Source organism: Mustela nivalis (genome assembly GCF_964662115.1).
Source record: "Mustela nivalis genome assembly, chromosome: 10".
NCBI lineage: Eukaryota > Metazoa > Chordata > Mammalia > Carnivora > Mustelidae > Mustela > Mustela nivalis.
This window is the reverse complement of record NC_139029.1, coordinates 66023253-66036988: the sequence shown is the minus strand read 5'-3', so window position 1 is coordinate 66036988 and position 13736 is coordinate 66023253. Positions and strand designations below refer to the sequence as shown.

Here is a 13736-nt window from a genome sequence, read left to right as displayed (position 1 = left end):
TGAATCCAAATCTTAGAGGCTCTAATTTTAGGAGAAACAAAGCAGGATAAGAATATATTAAGGCAGGGAGAATTGAAGTTAAAATATAACCAAATGAGGGGCACCTGGGTGACTCAGTGGGTTAAGCTTCTGCCTTTGGCTCAGGTCATGATCTCAGGGTCCTGGGATCGAGATCGAGTCCCGCATCCGGCTTTCTGCTCATCAGGGAGCCTGTTTCCTCCTCTCTCCCTGCCTGCCTCTCTGCCTACTTATGATCTCTCTCTGTCAAATAAATAAATAAAATCTTAAAAATAAAGTATAAACAAATGTGTTGAAAAAAGCTGGAAAGAAATATAACAAAATGTTAACCATGTTTTTCTTGAGGTGTTGGCACAAACAATGACTTTTATTTTCTTTCTTGTATATTTTGAAATTTATAAATCTTCAACAATAGCACTTCTACTTTACCCAGAAAAAAAATAGATCAATGGAAAGCACAATCTAGTGGTTGAAATTACTGTTCTATACAAAATGAATGCATTTTACCACTGGTAACGCCTTTGGCTATAGAGGAAAGAGGGTTTCCATAGAAGGATTACAGTGTTTTATATCTAATTAGATGGGAAAGCTTTAGGCAAAATCAGAACTACCGATCCTGGAAGCTGAATACAGTGAAGACTTAAGAGACATGAGAAGAAAAGGTAAGATCAATGGAAGATCTTCCAGACAATGAGAACAGTTGGTTAGAGAGTGGGTAAGAACATGAGGAATGTGGAAACAAGACAAAGTGAGCTTTATATGAAAGTGAATAATAAACGAGAAGAGATTAGGAAGTAAACTGGCCTTGAATCTGAAAGTAAAGAGCCACAACAGAACTCTGTATTTTGAATGTCAAAATTAAGGAACTCCATTGGGAAATAAGCCTATGGAATGAGCAAAATCAACCTTAGAGTTAGATTGATTTCTACTGGGGTAGGGGGACTCAAAGTTATTAGCATTGGGTCCGGTTTATTAACATCTTAGCTTTCCCTTTACTTCCAAGAAAAAGCACATATGATGCTTTTACTCTTCATAATTCACTTGCTTAGTCAAATACTCATTGATTTTTCTGAATCTGTAGCCTATCTGCTTGTGAAACATTCATTGACTTCATGGGACTAAATAATAAGTATTGGTTGATGTTAATGTACATACATGCAATAAAACTGTCAACTTAGTCATCTTCCTGGTCTACCTGAGTATATAAGAAAAGCATCATTAAACAGAGAGCAGCACTGTCTGAGAGGTAGTACACATAATGGAAAGAGCATGCCCCTTGACCTCAGATAGACACGGGTTTGAGTCCTGACTCTGCTACTTGCTCCTTGTTAAATCTGATCAAATTAAATTTTTGAGCCTCATTTCTTTATCTTTAAAACAGGGACAATACCTTCTTCTGTATATAAATTTTGTGAAGATTAAATGAGATATACATAAATTAAAGCATAAACAGAATGCCACATATGCAATAAACACTCTATCCACAGTAGCTATAAATATCACTGCCATCAACATACTCACAGTTTACTTTCACAACACAATGCGACTTAGAGTTTCAAGAACAGTATCTAATTTTAATTTCTTTTGTGTGAGCCAAGTTTTGGATTATTAATATAAATGTTCTTATTTTTTTCCTTAGATGGCAAATGGTTAATTCATAGAACTAATTCAGGGACTCATCTTCCGTATTCTCCAGTCTTTCTCTATGAATGTCAATAATGGTATTAGCTTTCTCTTTCTCAATCGGTTCCTTTTGTGGTTGGTCAGAAACCCAAAGACAGCAGGGACAGCTGAGGAGAATGAGTCTTCAGGGAGAGAATGTTTATGCTTGATGAACCTCTGAGACCCTGGGTTTTTATTTTGAATAGATGAGGTTACTCAGTAAGCTTTATGCCCAAGCCCAACATTTGGGTCTTAAAGACTTGAACTTAGCTACAATAACTGTAGTTCTTCCTGAGGGGAAGGAATTCTTTCTATCCAAGATGGATATTTGCAGTTGCAATGTGATGGGCGTGTCTCATAGTCCAGGAAAGCTTGGGATTTTGGTAGGATGTCTACTCTCGATTTCATTGGGCACAGATGAGTGAAAGAAAGACCTGTTTGCTGGGTTTTACCTGGCTTTCATGGTGAATTAATCAGCCCCTTCATCTGACTACTCCTTTGTCTTGTTTTTAGGGGTCAAGTAGCTCATTATATAGACCCTGGATAATGTAAATATAGGACCACTGGTTATTTGGTCCTGAGAAGAACTACGTCTCCAAGCTCTACTCATTATTAAAATCCCCATTTGGATCCCACCTCTTCTGTCATAACGCTGACAGAATTGATCATTTATAATACTGGAATGAACACATACATATATTTTTTGTGATGATATATTTATTTTTGTATGTTGATTTTACTTTTATAAATAAACTGGAGAAAGCAATGATCACAGTTTTTACTCTTTTTGTACTCCCTTGTGGAACAGTTGAGGAGATGTTAGAGACCCTCAATAAAATTAGTTAAATTACTTTAAAAAAGCAGTTTCTAAACATCTAGCCAGTGAGACTGCAATAATATATTTAGCTCATGCTTTTTGTGATTTTAAGGTTTCTAATGAATGGAAACAGGGTTCATTTGAAACTAACCCGTTCATTCTTGAAATGATGGGATCCGGGCGCAAGAGGAAAGGGCAGAGGTTGAAGGAAAGCCTGAGAACAGAATGTGGATTTGGTGCCTGTTGGAATTCACTAAATATTTTTGTTGCTTGAAAGTTTTTCTTAAAAATCAGCTTCAGGGGTGCCTGGGTGGCTCAGTCGTTAAGCAGCTGCCTTCAGCTCAGGTCATGATTACAAGGTCCTGGGATCGAGCCCCCCATCGGACTCCCTGCTCACCCAGAAGCCTGCTTTTCCCTCTCCCACTCTCTCTGCTTGTGTTCCCTCTCTTGCTGTCTCTCTCTCTCACTCTGTCAAATAAATAAATAAAATCCTTGGGGGAAAAAAAAATCAGCCTTCACTTTTGAAACTCTTTTATTTATTTTTTCAAATTTTATATAAGAAAATTTTGTTAGATCATTGTTAATTGTTCAAGATCACTCGGGAAATTCAGTAGAAGGTTTGGGACTAGAACTCAAAAATGCTATCCCAGCCATGTATCTTTCACAATGACACTTACCTGAAATGCTGGTCACAGGGAATAGACATTATCCACTCATGTGTCTTATATTACCATAGCAATCAACGTTTATTCGTAGCATAAAGACCCCCCAAAATTATGCTGGAATAATTTAAGATAAAACAATTTAAAATTTCTGAAGTGTTACACTAAAGCATTGTCTTAATAGTTAATATTATTGCTTCCACCATAACTGTTACTTGCCTTATTTTCAATATTTCAGTGAGGTGATCTTTTTCAAGACTATGTTAAGACAATAATACGTGAGTGGTCATTATTCAAGACTAGATTGAGATCTGCTATATTTACTGGATTTTTTTTTTGAAAATAGGAAAATGAAAAAACTTCATACCAGCATATGAGTAAAAATCATGATGCGGAATGGTCTCTATTATTTTTACAAGAAATTTTCTTTTCCAATAGACTGCCTATTATTAATATCTATTCTTTAAAAGATACCTTGTTATTTCTACTTTGCCAAATATTGCCCATTTAAATGATTTTAACACTAAGTATCACTGTGAACTATTATAATAGTATGGTAAATTAAAAAAAGATTCTAACTTCAGTTTAGGTCTTCCTTCTTTTTCAAATTAATAGTCCAAATGGCTCAGCAGATAACTTGTTTAAAACTTATAATTACCATTTTCTACATATGGTTATTAAAATAAAAATATAGTCATAATCAATGATGGCATTTGTAAGAAATATATAAATTATGTTAAATAAACCATCTCCCCTATGTGTGTTAAAAGATCAATTGCACATATTTGCATTTTTCAAGTTATCTTCAGAAATAGAATAATGATCAATTGCATTTTGGAGCTGAGAAAACTAGGTCAGAGAGCAGTTACTGACCCAGAACTGAAGCTAGGTGCTCTAGAGTTCCATAAACCATATGCTAATGTTATTTATTTTCTTTTCTGTGTTCTGTTCCTTTCAGTTCTGAAACTGGTAAATGGCAGATTTTAGAAACATGCTTTTGCTCATGGAGGAGGAAGAAATCCAATGACTTGTTCTGACCAACTAGTAGGATGGTTACGTTCATTAGAAGAGAAGGATGGATACCAGTGGAAACACAGACTACTGGCAAATCTACTGGAGAGATGAAGTCATTAGCCATATATAGGCTCATTAAGCTCTAATGGGGATCATAATCATCCGTTTGTGATTTGAAAGAACGGTGCCTCCATCCTTTTGAAAGGCTTTTTGTTTTGTAGATCCCTTTTTATTCTGCTTCCTGAAACTCTATGCCAGTTGATGTTTGCGTGTTTCTGAAATGGCTATGAGTCTTCTAATTGAATCTCCCACTCCACCGTGCTGGAGAGCTGACAGGCACCCTGCCTTCAGGTCACTTTACACGTCACACCACCTAGGGTTAGCCGGGGACCCATTCAAAGGGCAATGGGATGCCAATTATTTCCCTTCCTGGCATTTACATGAAAGGTATAATATATCTCCTTTAGGAAAGAGGCTGCTAAGAGCGAATTGGGAGTTTGCTTCCCTTAGTACTTCCCACAACCACCAAGTTTCTGGACAGGAAAATTAAGAAGCTGAAACAAAATGAGGAGGTAGAATGAAAGCCCTTTCATTAATCAGTAAATTCAGTGTTTACTAGGTGCTAGGCAATATTTCAAATGTTTTGTGTCTACTCATTTGTTTATACTATGCCGCAGTGCTTGGAAGCAAGTCTTATGGTTTCCCCCACTTTGGCACTAAGAAAATAGAAGCCCACTGTATCATAGCCAGTAAATGGCAGAACCACAATTTGAATTTGGTTTGGCTCTGAAGCCCAGGCTCCTCACCACTTCGCTGTAGGTGATATCAAAGATCCTGTATGTACCTTCATCTAGATTTGATACCTTCTAGAAATGAACAATCATTTAACAAGCAGGAAAGCAAATGATGACTGATCTAGAGAAACAAAAATATGAGGCCATCCTCTATAAATTCCTTTACCAGGTACTTCCTGGTCTGACTTCACCTGTGGTAGAGGTGGTCTTAAAAGGATATTTTATAACCCCACTACTTCAACACAGGAATGCATCCCAATACTTTTGGGCTTCCTGTATGAAAATAACGGCTCTTGTCACTTTCCAATTGACTATGTGATTTGTAATGTCCTGGCATACCCCAGGGCAGGTGCCCCCTAAGATCATAAAAAAAAATTTATAAAAATTCAAGGTACATAGCAAGCTTTAAGTGACACACAGTACAGAGCCTGACTCTGTAGAGCACCAACCTAAAGCACAACCCAATCTCCAACAGATGAATGAGAAACAACACATTTATACAATGCTGGATTTCATCCTATAATTGAATCCATTGTGTCATAGTTTGAAATTAATCATTTACCTTATGAATCTACGTAGGCTCCATATTCTTCAGTTGTGTCGCTCAGAGTTGAGATGTCTGAGACCTAGAAGGAAGACAAACAACCCACCGTTCAAATTCAACATGGAAAGAATGTCAGTAGGATTAAAGATACATTCTCAATGTACGTAAAATATTGCTTTGAGTCAGATGCAAATTATAAAGGCATTTACTGTTTTGGAGTCTCAGAGAAGAAAGAATTTAGATGACATGGGGTATCTGTGTCGTTGTCCCTACGCTTTGAGAATCAGCTCAGACAAAAACATGAAGGGGTTTAAGATGTTTCTGGAACTGAGCCAAGTAACTGAACTCAGGAGGGAGGAGCAGGCTTCCCTCCCTCCACCCCTTACCCAACCTGGGGCATTGGTTAATAAAAAGATCAATTGCACTCTTATCTTGTTAGTCTTTAGACTATCCATTGATGCCACCTGCTTACTTTAAATGTGAAAGCCTGGGCCAGCCATTGGAAAGCTGCCACCATCACTTGGGAACCCCCTTTCTTTCTGCTCTACTGATAGGAAGGAAAAGGCCAAAGTCAGACCCTTGGAAGCCGAGCATCTGTTCCTTTGGTAAGCACAGATGTGAGCAAGGGCAAATCAGAAAGCAAGTCTTTACCCAGGGAAGGGAGGGTGCATGGTTTCCTCTTCAATGACTATACCACGATGTGAGTAGGTAATAAGTTAATATTAATGTGAATGCAAGAAACATTTAAAATGTATATAATAAAATGGCTCAGAAGATTTTTCTTCTTTCTTTAGGTAACCATATCCCTCAGATCTGCCACAGCCATGTATTAAAAACACACAGATTACACAAACTCTGTGTTCGCTTTCATGGTCTTTGGGAGTCACGTGTGTTTTTCAGTTGTCCATTCTTCTTTTCCAAAAGCGTAAGGAAAGGTTAACCCAGCTCGTTTTAGGATCAGTCGACAGTGATTAAAGTTTCAAAAGAAACATAACACATGTCCTAAAACAAAGAAAGCGCCTGTGAACCATTGGTGGACAGGGAAGAAACTTTATATTTTTTATATTGGTAATGGGATCTTTTTCCTCAGAAGCCAGTGGCTACTTCTCTGAACCTCTGCAAACGGCACCATAAATGGGCCTCCTGACTATTTTCTCACCCCTGACACTATGTTTAACCCACATTGCACACGTGATGGGAAGACTCCAGACCATTCATTCCATCTCTGTAGAAGATAAGAATTCATTTCTCTCTTAATAAAATGAGTATGTTTAATTTACCTTGTGCATATTTGATGGAAGACATATTTATTATTTATTGATTATTACCATTCAAGCGGTGAGCATTTATTTTACTACCAGTAATAGCTTTCTCTCTCTCTCTCTCTCTCTCTCTCTCTCTATTTTACATGTCGATTCCAGTCAAAAACATTTTGCAAGGAATGAAATGCTAACTTAGAGAAACGGTACTATGTGGCAGTTAGCTATGGTTTCTCAGAACACTGAGATGGTAAATCCAACTCGTGGTCTGTTAAGTACTGTTCTCTGCTCTGCTCACTTTAGGCTCTAAAAGTCAAGGTACTATTTGTAGGTTCTGAAGACTTAAGATTAATTCTTAATGCAGCAGTGTGTAGATGGACAGGTTTTCCATCAAGTGATTCATACCTGCAAAAGAAAATCGAGCACTGTCTCTAGCCTAAAAGGGACAGAATTTAATAAGGGAACAGACCAAGAAATGACTGCCTATTAAAAAAGTAGTATTTAGTGAATTTTAAACAATAGAATTCCAAGATGGGCTAACTATTATGTATTTTGGAGGCTAGATGAGGTAATAGTTGTTTCCTGAATGTAAAGGGACTTATAAATATCACTCGTATCTTTGATGGAAATATGTGGCAAAGAACAGGGCTCTCTCTCTCTCTTTTTAAAGATTTTATTTATTTATTTGTCAGAGATGAGAATGTTGTTCCCAGAGAGTGAGAAGCAGGTTCCCCATTGAGCAAGGAGCCCGATGAGGGACTTACTCCTAGGACCCGGGATCATGACCCAGGCCAAAGGCAGACACCCAACCAACAGAGCCACCCAGGTGTCCTGAATATGGTTTTCTTACACTTTTATATGTATAAGTTACTAGTAAGAGAACAAGAGAGTAAGTTTTGGAGACCAGTAATTTTTAGTTTTTCGACAAATTTTAAGTTTGATGGTAAACAGAGCAGGATTTTTAAAAGTGTTTTATGACTACATAAGGCTTTGACCAGATGGCTGAAGGAGGCTACAAAGCTTGATCTTAAGATGGTTGATGGAAAATGGACATACGCAAGATCATTCCATGTGATCTTGCATCAAAATGACGATTCTTGGATGCAGTTCAACCAAGTCTAACACTGAATATTTCTCCCTAGCACCATGTTTTATGATGAGGGTCCAACATAACTATAAGGGTTCTACAATGAGTAACGAAGGAAAGTTTGCTAGGGAGACTCATCTTCAGGCTTCATAATGTCCTTGGTAAGTCCACCTCCAGATGAGCATAATATTTTAGAAATAAAGTAGCACTAAAGTTTTTTTCTTGCTAATTTCGTCATTTCACCGTTAGCTAGTAGAAATGAAATTAACGTAGAAATAATGGACACCTGATTATGTAATTTTGTGAAAGAAATTTTGTGAAGCTCATTTTAGAGGTGCCTGGCTGGGTCTGTCAGTGGAGCATGAGACTCTTGATCTCAGGGTTGTAAGTTCAAGCTCCACTTCTGGTGTAGAGATTACTTAAAAATAAAATATCTTTTTTTTTTTTTTAAAGAAGCTTATCTTGTAGGATGAAGTAATATTGGCTATCAGACTATGCTATCTTTAAGGGATCAAAGGTAACTTAGTAATTGTTGATAACTATAGTAATGAGTATAGCTTTTGAACAGACAGCCAGGCTTCTATTTTTTGAATAGGCATTTATATTTGAAAATGCAGGGTTCAAAAATTTTTCAATGTTTAATTGACAGTTTAGACATGTGGTTTTAAATTTTGAGGTACACTATATCAGATAATTTAGAATATTACAGAAATAGAATTAAGTTTATATATGTCTTTTCTTTTTTAAGATTTTATTTATTTATTTATTTGACACAGAGAGAGAGATCACAAGGCAGAGAGGCAGACAGAGAGAGAGGGAGAAGCAGGCCTCCTACAGAGCGGGGCTCAATCCCATGACCCTAGGATCATGACCTGACCTGAGACTTAATCCACTGAGCCCACCCAGATGCCCCATTATCTGAGTAACTCTTACCCAGGCTATAGAAGTGGTATCAATATTAAAAGAACACTCAAAAGAAACAAAATAAAATAAAATAAAATAAAAATGCAAGGCCAGAACTTTAACAATCAATTTAGAATGAGTATTCTTTAAACCATGCTTTAGGGGGAAATTTATGAGATTCAAGAAGAAATAAATTCCAAGTAATATGAAAACAACATTTTGATCATCAAGATGCAAATGGAGAAACTATAATTCTGAATATATACCGAGCAGAGAGTACATAATTCAATATGAGAAAAAGCTCAAGAATGAAAAGAAGCCAGTTTAGAGAAAAAGTGCATCCGATGCTATCTTATCTAGACAAAAAAAGGCAAAGTGTAATGAATTTAAGTAAACTAGAGGAAATTTCTAGTCTTATCTTTTTTGTCTTTTACATCTAAATAAGGCAAAATTATTTTGGTAGGATTTGCGAAAATTCCGCAGCCTTAATAGTTTGTTATCTTGAAATAGGTACATCCCTTTTCCGTGGCTCCCACTGGAACTATGATGATCAACTCAAAATTCTTAACTAACTGCAACTTCGGTTTCAGAAGCAAGTGTAATTGTTGGGGATGATTAACTGGGCTGCTTTCTTGGTTCTGCTGCATGATGTAGGCTGGGGAGGCTTTTGAGGTCACAGCTAATATTATCAGTTTCCTAATTAAAACAGCAGCAACTCCGAATATTCTGCGTGGAATGGAGCTTTCAGAGAGGCAAGCCTGGCCTCCTAACTGGAGCCTCATATTCCAGGAAGGGGACATACGGCGGTAGGCAATCAATTGGGAAGGGCTGAGGATATTTGAGCAAGGGAGTGAATTAACTAGAAATCCAATTTAAATAGATGAAGTGTGTGTACTATAGATCAGAGCAAGGACAGAAAACAGATTTCTTCAATAATTAACTCAACAAATACTTTGAGCAGTGTTTAACATTTGATCGTATATTTTAATAGTGATATTCTATATTAATACTATAGTAATATTTAATAGTAGTAGTACTAAGTTTAATAAACAGTTCTTGTTGGTACTATTCGATACTGAGGATACAGAGGTGAACTTGTTAGTCAAGGTCTCTGCTTTCACAGATGAAAGACAGACATAAAACATCACACAATTGAGAGAGAAGAAGGGAGGGAGGAGAGAAACCTGTGTTTTAAGAGTGTCTGATTCTGGAAGAATGCACTTGTTATGTTAAGTTGAGTCTAGAGCTGTGAAAATTGGAGAGTAGGCTATTGTTATAGTCCAGACAAGAAAGAGATGAATGAGAACCAAGACGAGGTGGGAGCAGTGGGAATTAAAAGGAAGAAAAAGAGGCAAGAGGTATTTCAGAGACAATCAATAGAAATTGGCAACTGCTGAGATGTGCAGTATGGGAGAGAGAAGAGACATAGATAAATGAGAAAATTGGAGCCTCACTGGAGAAATCAGATGCTGTTAACAGAAATATGGATGTCAGACCCTACTCGTGTGATGGGGTAATGATGGATTTGGGTGTGGTACCTTGTGTTTTCTGTATCAAAAACTCTCGTGGAGGTGACATAAGTAGCTAGGACTGTCATAGTATAAATTAAGAGAGAAACTAGCGCAAGAGAGTTGGGTGTTATTCTGATAGACAGTTAAAGCTGTGGGATCGACTATAATCCTCAAGGTAATGGAAGAATGGGGCCTCCATAGATGTGGGGATTCTGGGAAATTATGTCATTAGGGGAAAGGGAAAGAGGGAAGGCAAGTAGAAATAACACCAGACAGTTAAATACTGATTCCTACGTCATTGACACTGCTCACAGCACTCTACGGGAAGTCAGTTCAATTCATTTTCACAATGACCCCAAATGAGCAGATTCTGTAATTAACCATACTTCATAAATTAGGAAATGGAGCTACAGAGAGGTTGCTGAGGCCACACAGCTCATAAGAGAGAGAGACTCAGAGACTCTGTCTTTAAGACTATGCTGGAGTGCCTCATAGACAGAACAAGGGATTATGAAAAGAGGGTTGCTCTTTACTAAAACTGATTATTTTACAGATTAAATTTAAGTGGTTAGGTTAGCAAAGCATAGGCCTGAACTTGAGAAGTAAAGCCACATGCATAAGAAACATGGGCAACAGAGAGGGCTTTCATATTAAGCAAATGATGACCTATGAAACAGTTTAGTTAATACTTTTGACAAGTGCTGTAAGGAAAAGCTCAGGATTCTGTGAAAGTCTATATGCGAGTGTCCTAACCTACTATGTGGGAGGCACAGAGGGTTGCTATTAGGGAAGTCTACCTTGAGAAGGTTACCTTTTACATCTGCAAGAAGGGCATTCCAGATGTGAGGGTCCTTTGGCAGGAGGAACTTACAGGATTCAGGGAGTAAAGAAATCTGGGGCAAAGATAAGGGAGACGAAGCCCTAAGGACTCTGGATTTATCCTAAGAGTAGTGGAAAGGCAATGAAGGAGATTAAGCAGGAGAGTGACAAGTTAAGGCACAGAGAGTTTAAGGATACTGCCCGAGATCTTAAAGTTCCTAATTGAGCCCCAAGGAAACCAAGATCATCCCAGCTCCAAGGTCCTCCCTCTCACAAAATTCTATTACTGTCCAGAGCTGGGCGGCAAAATTGTTAACTACTAGCTCTCTGGGGGAACAAGTAATGATTTGTAGCACCTTTTTATATTAGCAGTATAATCGCCATCATGGATTTTAAGCTACTCATGTGTCCCAAGTTACCGATGCACAACTGGGAAGAGATGCTCCCCATCACACCATGATATGGCATTTTTAACATTCAAATGCAATAAGCAAAAACACCCACAGGAATACAGAAACCAGTGCAAGGTCCTGCAATAATTAGGAAGTGGTGAGTTCTGTGTATTTACTGACTTTGTTTTTAATATAATGTATTTAAATAAAAATGTATACAACTAATTTTTAATAGTGATTCTGGGGGAACAGACAACCTGCCAAACTCCTGAAAACTTAATAATAGGGTCTCCTGAGCAGGTACAAGCTGCACCGCCTCAAAGAACCATTCTTGGGTGCAGATTTTTATTATTGGTTCCTGGACTTATAGATAAAACCTCACTCATGTGTTTGTACTTATCTCATTGTGTGGATCATCGAGCGTATTCAATGAGAAGAAGGCATTATTTTTTCCCCCAAAAAGGAGTAGGAGAGAGAAACTTGGGGGAAGCGGGGCTGTGCAGTGTCAGCCGTGGAGACACCAGGTGACTGATGGCAAACATTTCTGGTCCACTTTTCACCTTCGCTTTCAAATAGGAGAACAAGCTTCTGGTTTCAAATACACATTTATAACTGTTGCACTGAAGCTAAACTTATATTCTCTGTATCCATTATCGTTCAGTCCTATGATTGTCATGCAACCTCCTCTTTAGGAAAACCACTGGACCTTAAAATAAAATGTTCAGATACATGCAAATGAAAATGGCTCAAACTCTCAGACTTTGGCAGTGTTACTTGAGTTGCTGTGGCCTCAGAAGGGACAATCATAATATTTTTCTGGCTGTCTTGTCTTGATTTATAATTTGAATCTCCATAAATGATAATAGAGAGGGCAATTATCAAAGAAATGGAAAGGGCAATTATCATTAAATTGAAAACACATCACACATCCAAGAGGATGAATGATTGAGCTAAAAACAGATTTTGTGGATCTTGCAACAGTTCCAAAAGAACTTAATGGAAACAACTTCGTCTCCCCACCTCCTCCAATTAACCAGATGACTTTGGATATATTTTCCTTTTTTTCTCCCCTCTTGGATGATAACACAAGGCCTGTTAAACTAATCTGCCGAAATACTGACACTACTTAGGAGATGCAAATTTAAGAGACTAAACCAGTTGCTGTTTGCCTAGTGTGCAAAAAGGCTTCCCCTCTCCCCCTTTTTGTAAAAACAGTAGAGAAAAATTAGTTTCTTGTTTGTACATTTGTGATTCCGGGAGACTGCAGACGCCCTTCTCATCTGCCCTTAACCCTTGCAATGAATCTTTTTAAGTGAGGCAACACAGTGTTTTTGTTCATGAGGTTAAATAGTAGACTAGACAGTTAAATTCCCCTAAAGGGCTTTTGTCTTGGTAGGATAAATTGAGTAAATGACAATCTAAACTATAGGTATTAGTGAGCATTACTATAACTATGGAAGCAAGAGGTAAATGTTTGGATATGCCTTTTGTGGAGAATTCATGCCATTTGGATTTACTGTTTTAGAGTAGAACTAGAGACAATCTTTGGAAGGGGTAAAACGTGGAAGGAGGAAAACAAAACAAAACAAAACAAAAATTCCTTTTCGTCAGCACATCTGTATAGTAAAATAGTGGCGGCATGAACTTCAACCTCTGCCCACATGAAGCCTTATATAATTCTGATACAATCAGATCGTGATAGGGAATAACGAGAGTTCTGCCTTTCATGTTAAGCTCTGGTATGCTTCTCTTTGTGATATATGGATCACGAAGAAACTAAACATGGAACGATGGAAATACTCAGATGAATTTAATTTGTATTTATTTCAAATGAGTTTCTGCTTTCCACATATTGGTTCTTGACTGAGCCATTGGTCCTTGACCTGCCGTTGTTAATGCTTAACGGAGATTAGGTTTGTTTACTTGAGAACAAAGAACCATAGGATGATACCAGCCCATGTAGCTAAGAGCTCGGGCATTGAGGTAATAGATGAAAAAGAAAATATAGTTCAGAAGAAAGAGGGAAAGAAAACTGATATTTACTAACCACCTATTATTTCTCAGGCACATGTAATTTTAATGTTGCCATTATCTGGTATCAAACCTGTATTTGTACATCCTCCCCTGCCCAAAGGAAAACAAATCAATTACATTTTACTATGCTGTACTGTGACTTTTGCAAGTACCTTCCCCTTCATGTTGGAGGGCTGAACTGGGCTTGCTTTGTGCACGCTCTAGGGTTCTGTTCCTTGGA

The 13736-nt window shown here is 37.7% G+C and overlaps 1 protein-coding gene across 2 annotated transcripts in view; it reads right to left on the bottom strand.

Annotated features, from left to right (window-relative positions):
* The window catches only part of ADGRL2 (adhesion G protein-coupled receptor L2), a 606730-nt gene that overhangs the window by 497417 nt on the left and 95577 nt on the right, over positions 1 to 13736 (bottom strand). For both annotated transcript variants that reach the window (XM_082687753.1, XM_082687770.1), the window contains exon 3: positions 5530 to 5593. The gene's annotated coding sequence lies outside the window, so the exon portion shown is untranslated. The remainder of the gene's footprint in view (positions 1 to 5529; positions 5594 to 13736) is intronic.